Source organism: Oryctolagus cuniculus, chromosome 7, assembly GCF_964237555.1.
Source record: "Oryctolagus cuniculus chromosome 7, mOryCun1.1, whole genome shotgun sequence".
In the NCBI taxonomy this organism is placed as follows: Eukaryota; Metazoa; Chordata; class Mammalia; order Lagomorpha; family Leporidae; genus Oryctolagus; species Oryctolagus cuniculus.
This window is the reverse complement of record NC_091438.1, coordinates 19,526,388-19,542,785: the sequence shown is the minus strand read 5'-3', so window position 1 is coordinate 19,542,785 and position 16,398 is coordinate 19,526,388. Positions and strand designations below refer to the sequence as shown.

Sequence of the window (16,398 nt, the reverse complement as noted above, 5' to 3'; positions counted from 1 at the left end):
AGAGCTGGTGCCCTTATGGGATGCTGGTACCACAGGTGGAGGCTTAGCCTACTACACCACAGTGCCAGCCCTCCATGGGGTTATTTTAGGCGTAATTGAGTCAACACAAAAATAATTATTCAAATGCCAGGATTATATTACTTATTAGTGTTACTCATCATTTTCATCACTATCATCATCTTCAATAAGAATTTAACAAATACCTATAAAGGCAAAGTATTATTTGAGGTTCCAAGAGGTGTACAATAATGACTAAGCATGGCTCTTTTCTTCATGGAACTTTCTGTCTGTTTTAGGCAAGCAATAATAGAAACAGACAGCGTAACTAGTCAGTGTTATAGAGCTCCCTTAGCACAGGCATGGTAGGTATTCAAATAGCGAAGAGGGCGCTGGACAGCCATCCTGTGTAGGTATCTTGAGCATTGTTTATATTTCTGGTGATCTTGCTGAAGTGAAGCTCAGTTGGTGAAGTAAGACTCAGTCTTCACTCCATGCAATTCCAAATATTTGAGTCTATAATGAACAAATATTAGCTTGCCATTGATACATAGTATATTGTATATATACTATCCAGTAGAACATTTTTCTGACACTATAAAAGCAAAGAACCAGTGGTTCTGGACACTAGTCATTAAGTCCTCTGTAGATGCAAGGCATGGAAACCACAATTCAAAAACTATATGTCATGCTATATAAATGGCTTCATGCTTTTCAAATTCTGTTGCAAACATTGCCCTATATCCTGCTCATGACCTTCATGTTGAGTAAGAAAGAATTGTTTCCCTGTTTAACAGATAGGGGAACTGAGCCAGAGAGACCACAACTCTTAGGTTGTTAAAAGTCCTGGAACCCTTCTAGGTCTTCAGCCTTCTCGGTCGGCTCTTGGTCCATGGACTTGTATTGATATGTCTTTGCTGATTTTTAGACTCAGTAGAGTAATTATTACTGGATTCCATCAGGACCATGTTATAATTTTCAAGACATAAGAAGTGGATGAGGTGTGTCAATTTCAACTAGTTAATTCTATTTATCAAACTAAAAATAGATAAAAACTGAAAGCAAAGATCTAGATATTATAAGCCAGTGTTCATTGCAGCATTCTTAACAATAGCTAACAGATAGAAGCAGCCCAAGTCCATCAGTTAATGAATGGATTAATCAGAGATGGCATATCCACAAAATGGGATATTACTCAGCCATAAAAAGGGATGAAACTCTGAAACATGTTTTAACATAGATGAGCCTTGAAAACATTATACCAAATCAAGCAAGCAAACAGAAAAGGACACATATTATATAAATCCACTTATAGAAGGATCTAGAATAAGTCAATTTATAGAAACAGAAAGTAGAGGAGAAGTTCTCAGACTGATGACAGGGGAAATAGGGACTTATTGCTTAATGGCTACAGAATTTCTCTTTAGGTTGTTGGAAAAGTTTTGAAAATAGTGATGATGGGCCAGCGCTGTGGCTCACTTGGCTAATCCTCCAGTACCGTGGGTTCTAGTCCCTGTTGGGGCGCCGGGTTCTAGTTCCGGTTGCTCCTCTTCCAGTCCAGCTCTCTGCTGTGGCCCGGGAAGGCAGTGGAGGATGGCCCAAGTGCTTGGGTGCCTGCACCCGCATGGGAGACCAGGAGGAAGTACCCGGGTCCTGGCTTCAGATCGGCACAGCGACGACTGTAGCGGCCATTAGGGGAGTGAATCAACGTATGGAAGACCTTTCTCTCTGTCTCTCTCTCACTGTCTATAACTCTTCTCTCTGTCTCTCTCACTGTCTAACTCTGCCTGGCAAAAAAGAAAAAAAAAAAGAAAATAGTGGTGATGGTTGCATGCTTTTGTGAATGTACTGAATGCCATTGAATTATATAGTAAAATTGGTAAAAATGGCAACTTATAAATACATAGTTATAATAACTTCCTAGTTGAACAAAAAAGGATATGTGGCAATATGGCAATATGGCAACATAAGCAATATTATACATTGATGGAAATATGATAGGTTCTTTTTTGTTAGATAAGGTATTGTATCATAATGCAAGGGTGATCTTATTTTAGTTTTAAGACTGATTACAATCACTGTGCGTTTATTAAATGCATGCAGAGTTCTGATGTGTTTAGAATATAGAAAAGACTATCTGTAAAGAGATAGCAATTTAACTTCTTGGAATAAAACTCTGGCTGGCATGCAGTTCACTGTGACAAGTTGGCTAGTGGTAAGAAAGATGAGGGATTACTTCCATAAACTTGTTTACCATTGCATTCTCAAGAACCATTTGTCATCTATTCTTTCTTGTCATACTGAACTATACCTCTAAGAAAATACAGTTAATTCCTCAATATTGTTTTTTAATATGCAGCCTCTTGATTGGTGTGCTAAATATTTCATAGGTTGTCTATTGTATATTAGAGGAGAAAAGATTCTATTTCCCCCAAACCATGAAACCAACAAGAACACTTAGGTTTCATAGAATGGAAGGGGGGATTCACTGAGAGGGGAGGCAGTTTCAGCCAATGAGAAAGAGAAGAAATGTGACTCTGAATTCCTAGTCTAAGTGAGCCTCCAGCTTAATCAGCAGCCTTGGACAGTATTAGTCATCTTTGCACATTTCCATGTAGCCACTAGCAAAATCACTTTGTGATGTTTAGGTCATGGACTGGCACTCACATACACTGATTCTTAGGATCGAGATTCCAGAGCCACAGGCCAGATCGGAGAATCCAATGAACTGCTGTCTTCCTTCGGCAAGGAGGGTCATTGGTCCATCTGATTGTCTTGCAAGGAAATGGCCTTCAACTGTTGAGTGGCTTTGCAATACACATTCCTCGTTATGAAAGGAAATGACTGAGAAGTCCTGAATTGTAAGTCAAGGATCCATAGGTGGCTGAGAGTTTGTGGCCAGTTGTCCTTCTAGCCCAGAAGGTCCATGACTGCCACTATCCCAGACCCCGGGTCACTGTTGTGGTCTTGGAGGACTGTCCACCCCTTCCTGCACAGTGTGGAAGGAGTAGCTCTTCTCTCCTAGCTCTCTGTGTCCTCTGGAGTACAATACCCATCATCAACACTAGCACCAGCTCCACTCCTCTGAGTTCTATACTGCAGGGAAGGAAAACCCATACCGTACGTGTCTCTTGAGAAAGCCTGAGGCTCCCAACTGCAAGACAGACCTGGCAAGGGCAGAGGACACTCAAGGCCACAGAGAAGGAGGACTGTGGATTTAATGAGTGCCGGGTCTCCTCAAGGGGTCAGTTTGTGAAATGTTTTGAAATGACCTCAGAGACAAGAAGAGGCAAAGAAATAAACTGTACTGACACTGAAGTTTTATTAGATTTTCAAGGTAGATGATCTTGCATTTGTTGATGCAGAGGTAAATTATATTCTTCATGGCTGTGTATGTTGCTGTAGTTCAGACAAATCCCGCTCAGAGTTTAAAAAAAAACAACAACAACAACTTCGCAGGGAAGTGTTTAGGTTAGGTGGTTTAGGAAAATGTCAACATTGCTATGCAGCTGATTTCACGTGGGCCCTATCCTCTGCCGTCATCATCTAATTTCCGAGAATTCTGTCCCAAGGAAAAGAAAAATGAGTAAACACAAGAACTGAGGATTTGACAGGAGCCATAACCGAGAGAGGGACAGAGCACGCCGTCTGCCTCCTGCAGCATCCATCTGTTCAGCTGGCCGAGACGGCAGCCCAGCCACACTTCTCAGAGCTGGACTCCCCAGCGAGCCAGCAGAAGGGGTGCTTGTCACTTCTCACCTTCCCTGATTCAACAGGAACATCTGGCAGAGTAAGAAAAGCAAGAGCCACTGTACACTCGGGGATGAGGACAAGTCCTACCTCCCGTTAGGAAGGTCGTCCCCAGACATTCTGCTGTGCTTGTCCCCAGATGAGAGAGGGGGTAGCGGTGACAGGGGTAGGCTCCATCTTGAAGGTGTGTGAAGAGTTTTGGAGGGTCTGACCATAAACAGAGTGTTCTGGCAAAAATTAGGTAGAAGCCATCCTAACGAGAGAAGCATGACACATTTTCACCCAATGTCCCTTACTGAGTGGTGCCCCAGTCACTGGGCAGGTCACAGAAGATCTGGTGATCCTCTCAGTCAACACATCTCCCTGAACTTACACACGCAGAGTCGTGAAAACCTCCCTTTGTCTTCAGGATTTTGCTTCTCATAGAGATAGGGGTTGTCCATGGTTCATTCCTGTCCATTTTTCAGTGTAAGTAAACCTGAGTTCTGCGTGTGAGTGAGCATTCTGCCCAGAGATAAGTAAAGTGACCAGCAGAGTATAAGACCTTCAAAGATGAAACCTACCAGTTAGGATCAAATGAAGACAATTGGGACATGGCAATAGGGCTGGGGGGTGGGAGGCAATACTGTTGTGCCCTCCTGTCCAGGTGAACCCAGGATCTCATGGCACCCTCTCCAAGACAAGGAACATGTGTGTGGGAGGCAGAGTCCACTAAAGTCTTAAGCCTCCAAAATCCTCCCATTGCAAAGAAAACAACAGTGTTCATGTTGTGTTACTGACTAGATCTGTGGCCTTGGACCAGGAATGCAAACTCTCTGCATCTGCCTTCTTTAACGGTTCTTCCTTGGAGTAAGAGAGATGACTTCAGCCTCGCCCACTTGCCCACTTCTTAAGGCAGTTTTGAACAATGTCCTTGTACAGAAAAGGATTTTATAAGCTGTGTCTCCATGGAAGCCATGAGTCATCTAAACAAAATGATCTATATGATGACTCTCCGCAGGTGGCAGAAAAGACTCTGACAGCCAACCTCTCTACTGATATTTGTTGAGCACCTACTTTATGCCAGGCACTCGTGATATGTTTGTAAACAAAACAGAACAAAGCATCCAGCTGTAAATTTCCACTCCTGTTGATATTCTAGTGGAAATTAAAAAGAGAGAAAGTTCCACATAGATAGAGTGAAGTGGCAGGTGAAGTGACACACAGAACATGCAACTCATGAGCAAGAGAACAGTACAAATAACAATTTCAGGAATGATTTCTTTGTAAAATCTGACACTTGGGTAGCTAACTGTAGTCTCACCTTTTCTGTGTCCTTGTTAAGTTCAAACACAAAATGTGTTAGGAATGCAGACCTATTGGCAAAGGGAGACCCTATGGAGCTTTGTAAGAACACAAAATTAGAGCCTAGAAGGTGGACACTTACCAACTGTCATACCTATAGCAGACCCTATATTAAAATCCATGGAGGATCACTTTATTTGCACAACTCCTGAGCATATAACTGGAATTGAATTTGTATGTATTTTTAAAATTATTTTTGCCCGAGAACCCTGCCCCGGAGTCCAGTGTAAATGAGGACCATGGAATTATGCAACACATAGAGTGGTGAATCTAGATGTCCTGAATCCTAATTCAGTCTTATCCCCTGAGGCAGACTCACGAGGTTAATCAAAATAAGGAACCAGGGAGCCCTCAGCTTGAAATACAATGGTTGGGAGAAAATACAATGCTTGGTGGAATGACCAGATGGGAGAATATGTTGAAAAATAAATGAGGTGTGATCATTGCAATTTATTCCTATCATTACAAAATCACTTATAAATTTCCACATGGGCACAGTGCGATGCCAGAGAAAAGTACAAATGAAAGGTGAAAATCAGTGACAAATATTTCTAGTGTTGGCAATGCCTTGTTCTGAGCCTTCAAGAGAATTGTGTTGCGGCAGCCACATATATCCTAAGAAAATGCACCAAATCTTAATTAATCTCTGTGTTCTCTCAAGTTTACCCTGATACCCAATTTTCTTTTTTCATTCATCCCCTACTGTTTTACATTAGGCACTTCTTATTTCTTGTCTGGAGTACTCCTTACTTCCTAAACTGGTATCCCTGTCCTAGTCCATTTTCCATACTCTGAAAAGAGACCTTTCTAAATGGAAGATCTGCTCATGACATTCTCTCACCTGAGATTTTTCAGTCATCTTCAGGGAAAGAGTGTGTCCCTTGGTGAGCAGGTTCCTTCAGGAGGCTCACCTCGTCCGTGCTACGTCGCGCACCCTGACTCCAGCCATGCCACATTCCTGAAAATGCCTTTAAAGGACCTTTTCAATGGCCGCTCTCCATGTGTGGGTGATTTTCCACTTGAAAATCCTTTTTCTTCTCTTCTGCCTGGCCCCCCAACAGTCAGTGGTGGTTTTGTGGACTGTGGATCTGTTGCTTTGCCTCCAGACACACCTGCTTCAGTGTTCATAGGGAGATATTCCGTGTTTATCTTCCCACTAAACTGCGAGTCCTTGAAAGTAGAGCCCTACCTTCAAGGTATTTTCAGGTAGTAAAGGCTCAATAAATGTTTAGAAACTAAATGAAAGAGACAAAAAATAGATGATCAAGAAGGAATCCAATAAGCTTATCTTACTTTGGGGTAGAGTGAAAACTCTCAGCAAACCGGCCATGGATGTTGGACTTGGGAACCTGAACTAGTTTGCTATTACCTCCTCCCCTTGAGAAGGCAACACAGTCCTGTATGAATTCTGTCTAATAGAGGGTCACTGGGTGAAGACTAGGGTATCTGTGGCATTCATGGATATTGGTACGTTTTAGTTGCTCATCACTAGCCCCCAACGTTAAACTGGACACCAACTTGGGTTTGGAAAAGAGCCACTGATGGACACGGTAGGGTACTTCCTGTCAGAACTCCTGAGATAGAAAGCATATTCCACCCTTTGCTTCAATATGAATGAGTGTGTTGATCTCATTCTTTTTTTTTTTTTTTTTTTTTTTTTTTTTTTTTTTTTTTTTTTTTTTTGACAGGCAGAGTTAGACACAGAGAGAGAGAGAGAGAGAAAGGTCTTCCTTCCATTGGTTCACTCCCCAAATGGCTGCTATGGCCAGTGCAATGCTCCGATCCAAAGCCAGGAGCCAGGTGCTTCTCCTGGTCTCCCATGCGGGTGCAGGGCCCAAGCACTTGGGCCATCCTCCACTGCCCTCCTGGGCCACATCAGAGAGCTGGACTGGAAGAGGAGCAACCAGGACAGAATCCGGTGCCCTAACCAGGACTAGAACCCGGGGTGCTGGCGCCACGGGCGGAGGATTAGCCAAGTGAGCCAAGTGAGTCTCATTCTTTTGTAGAGATAGAGCAGGACCTTCTAAACATAAGGGGGCCATAATCTATCTGAAGTATGAGAGACGTTTCTGAGAGTAGATGAGGAGGGTAAAGGAGGAAGGTAACTCTAAATCTAAAGGCGATTTTCTTGAATTTCTTCAAGGAAGTTTGCCTGCTAACTTGGTTAATTGTCAGATTTTCAGTACCGGGTTAAAATACAGATGTGTGATGTCATAAGTCTTATGTCAACTGTATCTGTTGTCACTGAATGACACCATCCACAAAGGATAAAAATATAATTGTAATTTTAAAGTCTCAATGAGGAAAAATGTTACAGTTGAAGCTTCCCTGGTTCCCCACACATCTTCCATGTTGGCTGTGCTCTTCTCTGCCTGTCATCCTACTCAGGGTGGGCTTTGAAAACGGTTCATCCACTTATGGTTCTCTTCCTGTGTCCTCTGTGATGTGTGGGTCAGAGCAGGCCAACTGCCCAGGATACTGTGTTCCGCACAAGGGCCAGCCCTGCCCGCATTTGTTGGAGGCTTTTTTATGAGACTTAAGTAGCTAGGAATATAAATTCATTTCAGATGTTTTTCTCCTCTGCATGCAGACGCTAGGTTGACTTGGTACACTGGCATATTTTATAGATAAAGATGCTGCAAATGGGATGTTAATGCAGGACTGCTTAAGGAGTCAGATCTGGTGTCAACTCCAGAAGGCCTCCTGAAGAAGCTACAGGATGAGAATGTTCTTAAAAAGGGAGAGAAATTCTGTACAATAAAAGGAATCATAGGCTCATGGTATGGCACAGTCTTCCCAATGAAATGTAGCACAGTGTCTTTCTAATATTTTCCAGGTGACCTCTTTCACAAAAATTTCAAAAAAATACTTTTTTTTTTTTTTTTTTTTGACAGGCAGAGTGGACAGTGAGAGAGAAAGGTCTTCCTTTGCCGTTGGTTCACCCTCCAATGGCCGCCGCGGCCGGTGCACCTCGCCTATCCGAAGCCAGGAGCCAGGTGCTTCTCCTGGTCTCCCATGGGGTGCAGGGCCCAAGCACTTGGGCCATCCTACACTGCACTCCCGGGCCACAGCAGAGAGGTGGCCTGGAAGAGGGGCAACCGGGACAGAATCGGGCGCCCCGACCGGGACTAGAACCTGGTGTGCCGGCGCCGCAAGGCGGAGGATTAGCCTGTTGAGCCGCGGCGCCGCCAATATATCCACTTCTATTTTCTATTTTATTCTACTCTCATAATGTTGGTTGAGACCATCATGTGTGGAGTGCATTTCATATAAGATGTTTTTCTATATGGGCATGAGAGACCTTGTTGTCCCTAGTCCTATTGCTCGACAACCTGGCATAGCCCAAAAGGTATAGATTTGAGCATAGCTCCTGAGAAACCAGAAGGGGATCCATAACCAGGCCAGGAAGAGTCTCCAGAGATTTCTTGGTAATATATTTCCTGAAATGCCACACACTGTGGCAGTGGAAATAACTGAGCCCCCCACCCCCCACCCCGGCAATATGTGTTACTCAAACAAAGTGAGAGCCAGTCCACAGCTGTGTCGAAGTAGGGCCAACAAACAGCCCCAGAAATTTCATCAAGAGCCATTCAAAACCATAAACAAGGCAGTTGTCATGGTGCCATCACCAGGGTCAGGTGGCAGCATGAGATGCCCCAGGAAGAACATGCAGAACTGTGCCATAGGTGACCAGCATGCCCTTGTTGTATGGATGTGTTGAAAGTTGTGAGATCATTCATGGACGGACATGAAAAGCAAAACAACTTGAATGAAATTCAGCTTCTTTGGGCTGAAACATGAGAATTTTAAAATGAGATTCTCAAAATGTCATACCATTCATATTCCATTTGGTCCCTTTTTAGGGTTGAATTGAAGCTGGCGTCCAAAAACTAGGGTGTGGACATAAATGTAGTTGGTTTTAGAACTCCTTTTGCATAATAGCATAAAGGGTTGGAAAATTGGAATATCTACCCGGATTCACAAAATAGAATTGCGAGCTGGGAAGTACTTTAGGGAACACCCAACTTAAGGAATATGGTGTTAGTACAAGGACAGCTGGAGTTAGATACGGGACTCGTGCCCAGTCCATCAATCAAACCACTGTCTGTGTGACCTTGGGGAAATTATCCCTTCCCTCTAAGCCCTAATTTCCTTATCTACAAATTAGGAATTAGGGCAGCTCCTTCTTAGAATTGTTGTGACGGTTAAGTAAGACAGCACAAGCGATAAGTCAGAGTTACAGAGAACTCTCAAAGCATTTGACTTTCCCTACTCTCCTCTACAGGTGAGGAAAATGAAATTTAGAAAAGTGGAGTTCATGGTGGATTACAGTCAATGGAAAGACCACCTCCCAGTGCTCCACATCCTTCTTTCCCTTTTTTCTTGGCTCCCTCCATCCTTTCCTTCCTCCCTCCATTCCTTCCTTTGTCATTAGACCCTATTAACCTACTCTTCTGCTCTCCACCATCAGCACATTATATGATGTTTTATGGATACCTTTTGTTCATTTGTGTTTTTTGCAAAACATGTATTTTGTATGAATGTATTTTTATTTGTTAAAGAGTTTGAGTTGATGCATATGCATATATGTGTTGTGCATACATATATATTTATGTCTTTATTTATACCTGTCATTTGTTTTCCTGAAGCACTGTGTTTATGATCCATCCATACAGCCGTGCATACACATAATCTGGCTTCTGATTGCTTAGCATTACATGGTGTGCATCCAGTGTATTGTGCACACCCCTTCCACAAGGACGGCATTCAGACTGCCTCATCTCCCTACCCCCATCATTTATTTTCTTGTACTTCCTAAGGCAGAATCAAAGACATTTATTTGTTGCATGTTTCACTCTCCTATTATACTGTGAGACTGTGAAAACAAATTCCCTTCCTTTTTGCAAAGCAGTGAACACCTAACACTTTGTCAGGAAACCTGGAGCTGTTAGAATCCCAGGCAGCTGGACACATTGGCTCAGGCAGAGCCTGCTGTGGCCGTGGTCCCCAGGCGAGTGACAGCCTTGACTGCATTATCCCATCTCAGAAAGGTTTCTGATGAGCAAGGAAGCAGCTCTATGGGAAAGGAAAAGATGAAAAACCTCAAACATTACCCGAGGAAGCTACATTAATCATTCATTTATTTACACAAATAGTTTTGAGCAGTCATTCTGAGCAGTAGGTGGTGTGCATTTGGCAAACTGAGTGCTTGCTAAATCCAGAGGAGATTCCTGTTTCTGGGACACTGAATCCATCTCATGGAACATATGGCATTGCAGAGGGTGCTGTTAGAGTCCACACCTTGAGCCATGGGATGGATGCTTGTCAGTTGAGCCGCAGTTTTCTGTGGACAAGAAATATCTGACAAGTGGTTGGGGAGATGGGGCTGCCTTAATTAGTATAAATATTTTTATTCCTGAGCCGGCGCCGCGGCTCACTAGGCTAATCCTCCGCCTGGCGGCGCCGGCACACCAGGTTCTAGTCCCAGTTGGGGTGCCGGATTCTGTCCCGGTTGCCCCTCTTCCAGGCCAGCTCTCTGCTTTGGCCAGGGAGTGCAGTGGAGGATGGCCTAAGTGCTTGGGCCCTGCACCCCATGGGAGACCAGGAGAAGTACCTGGCTCCTGCCATCGGATCAGCGCGGTGTGCCGACCGCGGCGGCCATTGGAGGGTGAACCAACGGCAAAGAAAGACCTTTCTCTCTGTCTCTCTCTCTCACTGTCCACTCTGCCTGTCAAAAAAAAAAAAAAATTTTTTTTCATTCCTGGAAGGGTTGTCTGTGAGGTTGATTTTCAACTGTGCTAGTTTTGTCCCTGTTGTCTTTCCTTTGGGGATGCATGGAATGGTCTGGAAGTTGCTTTTCTATCGAATTTGCAATATTGAGTGAACTGATGTACATTCAGTTGACAAGTAGCACAGTCCCTGTAGACCAGGGGTTGAACAAACCTTTTCTGCAAAGAGCCAGGTAGTAAATATTTTATATTTTACAGGCCTCATGGCCTTTGTCATAACTGTCACCCCTGCGATTATGGTAAACATGCAGCCATTAGCATTAGGCCACATGTAACTGAGTAGTTATAGCTGCATCCTAATAAAACTTTATTTATGAAACAAGAACGGTGCTTGGTGTGGTTCATCGGTCATGGTTTGCTGACCCTGTCTCAGGTGCTCACCATTTAGAAGGTCTAATAAGGCAGTTCGGCTACTGTTTCTGCCCAAGATCATCTGCTGTCATTTTTGGGGTGGGGGTCACTCCAAACACAAAGGAATAATGTGAATAGAAGATGGATTTGGACTATATTCACTTCAGTTTGGTGTGCATGCCAGAAAACCTAAAAGCACAGTGAGTTGCACATGACAGAAGCTTATTTATCTTCACTGTAAATAAAATTTGGAGATGAGCATCCCAAGGATGCTATGACAACTCCTTGCAAAATCCACAGTCCTTCCATCTTGCTTTCTGTCCTGAATGGCCCCGGTCTCATGGTTCCAGCTAGGAAGATGGCAGAGAGGAAGGGGAAGAGAGAGTTAGCTCGGAACATTTTCCCTGACAGATCCTGTGACACTTCAACTTACAGCCAGTTTGCAGTTAATTTCAGGTGTCAACTTGGCTAAGCTATGGTACTCAGATTTTGATCATATGCCAGTCTAGATGCTACTTTGCAGTTTTGTTTTATTTAGTTGTTTAAGATGTGATTAACATTTCAATCAGTGGAGACTGAGTAAAGCAGACCCTGCCATCGTGTAGTTGGACCTTGTCTCAGCGGTCTGCAGAGACAGATGTCCCCCAAGGAGGAAGGGACTCTACAGGCCCCAAGCCACAGCTCCAACTCTTCCAGCCTGCTGGTCTGGCCTGCTTCAAGTTTGCCAGTGTCTGCAGCTGTGTGAACCACTTCCTTAAAACCAGTTCTCTCTCTCTCTCTCTCTCTCTCTCTCTCTCATACACACACACACACACATTCCTATTGGTTCTGTTTCTTGAGATCCCCGGCTGGTTCACAACCCACTTGTCAGAGTATTCCTGGTTCAGGCAAGTCTGGGAATGGAATTCCAACCACGCATTCTGCTCTTTTTGAGAAATAAGAGCCTATATGTTGAGGGCAGCCAGCACATGCCTGTGGCTACACTACATACACTTCCATGCTTTTCAAAAAATTTTTTTCTTACAAATAAGGAACTTGAAAATGAAGGAGGGGCCAGAGTTGTGGTATAATGGGTTAAGCCGCTGCCTATGACCCAAGCATCCCATTTGAGCACTGGTCATGTCCTGGCTGCTCCACTTCTGATCCAGCTCCTTGCTAATGCATCTGGGAAAGCTATGAGCTATGGGAGATTGTGAAGGTGCTTGGGACCCTGCTACCCACATGAGAGACCCAGATGGAGTTCCTGGCTCCTGGGTTTGGCCTGGATCAGCCCCCTCCATTGGATCCTTTTGAGGGGCAAAGCTGGGATCTGATACCATGGATGGAAGAAATTCTCTGTCTCTCCCTCTTTCTCTCTATAACTCTGCCTTTCAAATAACTAAATAAATCTCTTTTTTTTTTAAGAAAATTAAGGAAACTCCAAATCAATTGAGTGCAATTCTCTGTTCTCCCACCTCTATCTTAGAAGATTCACCAGTGATATTTTTAACCAAAGAAGCAACATCACATGCTAACTGTAGCAGTGGTGGCTGAAGCATGGGACACAGGGGATGAGCACTGGGCTGAGCTTTTGGAGAGACCACATTGACCATGTCCTTCATGTTCACACAGCTAGAAGATAAAGCCATGGCCCGTGCAGCTCAGCTGAAGATGTTTCCACGAGAATCTTCCAACTCCAAGCCTGGGCAGCTGGCCAGGACATAAGACATTCTCTGGGCCATCTTAATCAACACCCCCCCCCCCATCTATAATCCAAAGTGTGGGGAAATGGACCCAGATGTCCAGCCTTGTTTGGGGGGCCTGATTCACTCATCAGTGAAATCTGTCCTCATCAGTGAGATCTGTGCCCATGCCAATTCACCTTGGTTCTTTCTTGAGACATTCTTGTTGAAGGAAAAATAATTCCCTAATTTATGTTAGTGGCCATAAGAGGAGTATGTCTGTTACATAAGCAGAAGAGAATTGATTTGGGCTTCATGTCATTCTGATACCATGTAGGTATCCTCTCTCCCAGGAAAACTTTAGCCATTTGTAAGGGTAAACTTTAGCCATTCATAAAGGTCTCATGGTCTCAGGGTTTTGGTCAGCTTTTTAGTCCTTTAAATATTTTTATTTTTATACCTGAGAGGCAGAGACACAGTAAAAGTGAGAGAAAGATCCTATCCTCTGGTTCATTAAGGGCTTGAAGTGAGCCAGAGGCAGGGCCAAAGCCGGGAACTGGGAATGCAACTCAGATCTCCCATGAAAGTGGCAGGAACCCAGTTTCTTGAGCCATCACCACCAGCTCCCGGGATCTGCATCAGCAGGAAGCTGGAGTCCGCAGCTGGAGGTTGGAATTGAACCCAGGCGTCTTCCAATGTGAGACACCGACTTCTTAACTGCCAGGATTAATTACACGTTTGACTTCTCTTCCTGGATGCTCTTCTGTTTTCCAACACCCTCTCTTACAGGTGCTCGTTCTGAGCGCCTTCCTCGCCCAGGTATAATTGCTCTCGCTCATGGGCTATCCACATTTAACGTTGGAGCTCTCTGGATAAAACCAGAACCAAACAGAACAAGTCTTCATATACAAAGGGAAGCTGAGCCTTCTGGCTAAAACATCAGTGGGGCAGTGGACATGTGGCGGTCACCCATTGGAAAGTCGGACTTTAGCTTAGGAAACTTATACACAATCCCTTCTTTTTTTTTTTTTTTTTTTTTTTTTTTTTTTTTTTTTTTTTGACAGGCAGAGTGGACAGTGAGAGAGAGAGACAGAGAGAAAGGTCTTCCTTTGCCGTTGGTTCACCCTCCAATGGCCACCGCGGCCGGCGCACCGCGCTGATCCGATGGCAGGAGCCAGGAGCCAGGTGCTTTTCCTGGTCTCCCATGGGGTGCAGGGCCCAAGCACCTGGGCCATCCTCCACTGCACTCCCTGGCCACAGCAGAGAGCTGGCCTGGAAGAGGGGCAACCGGGACAGAATCCGGCGCCCCGACCGGGACTAGAACCCGGTGTGCCGGCGCCGCTAGGCGGAGGATTAGCCTAGTGAGCCGCGGCGCCGGCCCCACAATCCCTTCTGCTCCTGGTAATTGTGTTTCTTGGATCCTAGCTTGACTCCTGAGATCATTGTACCTTGCTACCCATATACTTTTATATTGTTAAGGAATTATAAGTTTGAAGTAGTTTTTTGTTGTTGTTGTTGACAGGCAGAGTGGACAGTGAGAGAGAGAGACAGAGAGAAAGGTCTTCCTTTTCCATTGGTTCATCCCCCAATGGCTGCTGCGGCCAGTGCGCTGGTCTTCCCATGCGCTTCTCCTGGTCTCCCATGCGGGTGCAGGGCCCAAGGATTTGGGCCATCCTCCACTGCACTCCCTGGCCACAGCAGAGAGCTGGCCTGGAAGAGGAGCAACCGGGACAGACTCCAGCGCCCCGACCGGGACTAGAACCCGGTGTGCCGGCACCGCAGGCAGAGGATTAGCCTATTGAGCTGCGGCACTGGCTAAAGTAGTTTCTTTTGTAGATGGTAAATGCTAAAAGTTTCAAAATCTTCACACTCTAAGGATATTTTGAACTCTACCTTACATATAGTAAGTCAGCGAGCATACCTACTTTTTGTAGGGGGTTTTGCTATCTGCACCTTGTAGGCACTTGACAAATACTGATGGAGTGATACTTAATGCAAAGCCGTTGCAGCCAATTGGTGACTTGGGGGCAAGGTGAGTGAAAATCAGAGGAGTGAGAAATTGCCTCAAGCTCCAGCGGGATCCAGGCCTGCACGTCTACAAACAAACCTAATTAGCTGTGCCTGTGCCAGCAGCCCCAGTCAGACACATCTGGAGGGAAGAACGTGGAGGGAGGCTAAATTGGTTTGCCCAAGTGAACGAGCCTCTATGCAGGTGCACCTGCATAGGGACTGATTGTGCCTGAGATCCATTCAGTGAGGTTGATTGCAAGTATCTAAGCAATTTCTAATAGAATTCGGCAAAAGCCCCAGGGGGTATGGTCAGTGAGTACCATGGCAAGACAAGCAGCAGGTGGAGTTGCTAGTTGGCAGCTCCAGGTGCCTATACCCAGTAAGCACTGTCATGGCTGAGAGGCACTGTCCAGTCTTTGCTAAGTTTATTTATCAGCAGCCCTGAAGCACTTAGCTGCTTCCATTCCCTTGCTCTTAGCAAGTCCCTTTGGGTTGTCAATTACTTAGAGAAGCTTGGGCAGTCAGGCTTGATAGAGGGTCCTCACTTTGGTTTAGAGAAATTAGAGGTGGATCTCTTGCTCAAATATTTTGGAAATGTTTAAAGTAAGTATGTGCAGGGGTAGAGGGGTGTCAAGGATTTTGCTACAATGACTGGATCTGATTGCCAGCTCTGCCATTTACTACTGACTATATGACTTTGGCAGAGTTTCTTAAAGATTTCAAGCCTCAATTTTCTCGTAAGGGTAATGAGCTACTAATAAGTGTTGTGGACAGTTAGATCCTCCCAGAATTTTGATATCAAACCTCCAACTCCCATTCCCTTAGAATTTAATTATACTTGGGGATAGGGTCTTCAGATATAAATCAAATTGAAATGAGTTCGTTAGGGTGGGTCATAACACCATTTGAGGCCGGTGCTGTGGCTCAATAAGCTAATCCTCCGCCTGCGGCGCCGGCACCCCGGGTTCTAGTCCCGGTCGGGGCACTGGATTCTGTCCCGGTTGCCCCTCTTCCAGGCCAGCTCTCTGCTGTGGCCAGGGAGTGCAGTGGAGGATGGCCCAAGTGCTTGGGCCCTGCACCCACATGAGAGACCAGGAGAAGCACCTGGCTCCTGGCTTCAGATTGGCACGGTGTGCTGGCTGCAGCGTGCCGGCCGCAGCGGCCACTGGGGGGTGAACCAACAGAAAAGGAAGACCTTTCTCTCTGTCTCTCTCTCTCACTGTCCACTCTGCCTGTTAAAAATAAAAAAAATTTTAAAAATTGGAAAAAATAAAAATAAATAAACCTTCTTATAAGAAGGGTCTGGGACACAGACACACATACAGAGATGGCCACGCGAGGACACAGGGAGAAGGCAGTCACGTGTCCACAGCCACGGACAGAGACCTTGGGAGGCAACAGCACTGATTTCAGACCTAGTCATCTAGATTTCTGTGGTTTAAGCCACTTCATCTGTGTGACATGGTTGTGGCAGCCCTGGCAAACTAATACAATAA

General features: G+C 45.0%; 1 protein-coding gene across 5 annotated transcripts in view; it reads left to right on the top strand.

Moving 5' to 3' along the window:
- The window catches only part of DPP6 (dipeptidyl peptidase like 6), a 1,252,024-nt gene that overhangs the window by 594,884 nt on the left and 640,742 nt on the right, over positions 1 to 16,398 (top strand). The window lies entirely within an intron of this gene.